Source organism: Arachis hypogaea, chromosome 14 (assembly GCF_003086295.3).
Source record: "Arachis hypogaea cultivar Tifrunner chromosome 14, arahy.Tifrunner.gnm2.J5K5, whole genome shotgun sequence".
Classification (NCBI taxonomy): Eukaryota; Viridiplantae; Streptophyta; class Magnoliopsida; order Fabales; family Fabaceae; genus Arachis; species Arachis hypogaea.
Window position 1 is genome coordinate 34,279,335 of NC_092049.1, and position 2,364 is coordinate 34,281,698.

Below are 2,364 nucleotides of genomic sequence, written 5' to 3' on the forward strand. Positions count from 1 at the left end.
TATTGCAGCCACTTGCTTTGTTTCTAATTGCCTGGTAAGCTCTGCTAGTTGCTTGGCAAACACCTTGTTTTGGGCTAGAATTGTATCAACATGGTTCAGCTCCATGACTCCCTTAGTGTTGTGCCTTTCTGATGCATAGTAGTACTCATTCTCAGCCACTGTCTCAATCACTTCAATGGCCTCTTCCACAGTCTTTTTCCTGTTCAATGAACCTCCTGATGAATGGTCCACAGCCTTCCTTGATTCATAAGAGAGTCCATCATAGAAAATATGCAATTGCACCCAATCATGGAACATGTCTGGTGGGCATTTCCTTGTCAAATCCTTGAATCTCTCCCATGCCTCGTAGAGAGTTTCACCATCTTGTTGTCTAAAAGTTTGAACCTCAGATCGAAGCCTATTGACCTTTTGTGGGGGGTAGAAACGTGCCAGAAACTTGCTTTCCACCTCATCCCATGTTGTTAGACTCCCCCTTGGGAATGATTCAAGCCACTTAGCCGCTTTGTCCCTAAGTGAAAATGGGAACAAAAGCAGTTTATAGGCATCTTCCTGGACTCCATTGGACTTCACAGTGTCACAAATTCTCAGGAATTTTGTGAGATGTTGGTTGGGATCTTCATTAGCACTTCCACCAAATGAACAATGATTCTCCACCAGTGATATTAGCTGTGGTTTGAGCTCGAAATTGTTGGCCTGAATGGGTGGTTTCTGGATGCTGCTACCACAATTCCCAGAGGTTGGGTTTATGTATGAACTAAGAACCCTCCTCTCAGGAATGGCATTGTTTCCATCAGCTCTCTCATGGTTGTGAACTTCTCTATCCATGTTGAGATCTAAAGCTTCCTCAAAATTGTCCTCAGATTCTCCTTCAGATTCCTCTTCTCCCACTATTCTCTTCCCTCTTGCTTCCCTTCTCAGTCTATGAAGGGTCCTCTCTGGTTCGGTATATGGAGGAGTTGATGTCTCTCCTCTCCTACCTGTCATACAAGAACACAACACAGGCAATAAACAAGTGAAATACTCTTGGTTAATGGAAGAGTATGGTTAGAGCAATTGAGGAATTAATTCAAACAGTTAGTGAGTCAGTGAGTTAGTTGCTTGAATTTAAAGGCATAAAGAAAGAAAACATGTGCAGAAATTAAAATTCAACAAGTAACTTGTACTGAATTAATCAAAACAAAAAAATGCTCAATCTAGTTAACTTCCAATTTGAGAATTGTCAATCGAAAACCAATCCCCGGCAACGGCGCCATAAACTTGATGCGCATAAACTAGTTATGCTACGATTTAGGAAATTGCACGATCGGCAAAAATTCCTTCCGGCAAGTGCACCGGTTATCGTCAAGTAAAAACTCACAATAGAGTGAGGTCGAATCCCACAAGGATTGGTTGAGTGAGCAATTCGGATTAGAAGTGTGTTCTAGTTGAGCGGAATCAAGATTGAGATGAGAATTGCGGAATGTAAAATTGGCGGGAAAAGTAAATGACAAGAAATTGAAATGGCGGAATCTTAAATTGCATGAATTAAAGAGCAGAAACTAAATTGCTGAAATTAAAAGGGAATGGGGGTGATTGCATGAATTGAGTTGCAGAATGTAAAGAGAAATTGGAATCAGAAATGGGGAATTCATTGGGTGTTAGGAGATATTGAGATCCCCGAATCAAAACATGAATATCTCTTCCTCAACCAATGCGTTCATTAAATTTTGCTTGGCAATCTTATATGATTGGATCCCAATCCCTTGGCTCACCAATTCTCTCTAAAAACAAACAAATTCCCAATCCCTTGGTTTAAATGTTCATAAGAAGAGATGATGCTCGATCACTGATTATACCACACAGTTTCATGAACCACAATTTGGTAGGATTACATGTCACAATATCCATCCAAACCCCAATCCAATTCACTGTGAGAAAGCTTCTCTAGCATGAATCCTCCATTCCTTTCCCAAGGTTCCGAAGGATTCCAATTATGGGTAGTTTCTTTCCCAAGACAACTATCCAATGGAATTAGATCGAGAAGCTTTCTAACAAAATTTAAGAGAAAAGCTTGAAGAAGAAGATAAACTATTATTGATTCATTGAATTACAATAGAGCTCCCTAACCCAATGAAAGGGGTTTAGTGAGTCATAGCTCTGAATTCAATTACAAAGAAATGAAAACTAGCTAAATGCAAAAGTAAAAGTTCCCAAAAGTCCTTTTCTAACTTAAATTCTATCCTATTTATACACTTTCTATATTGAGCTTCTGTTGTGTTTCTTGGGCTTTGAGGCCTCTCCCTGCTTTCCTTTTGCCTTGGGTTTATGATCCATAATCTTGATGAGGCTGTTGATCCAAATTCTGTAACATTCATTGAGCCAACT

At 39.8% G+C, this 2,364-nt stretch overlaps 1 non-coding gene across 1 annotated transcript; it reads left to right on the forward strand.

The window, feature by feature from the left end:
* The first annotated feature begins 295 nt into the window (after positions 1-295).
* On the forward strand, positions 296-399 carry LOC112746568 (small nucleolar RNA R71). The gene has a single exon (XR_003174446.1). It is a non-coding gene; the product is annotated as a small nucleolar RNA R71 (small nucleolar RNA).
* The last annotated feature ends 1,965 nt before the right edge of the window (positions 400-2,364 follow it).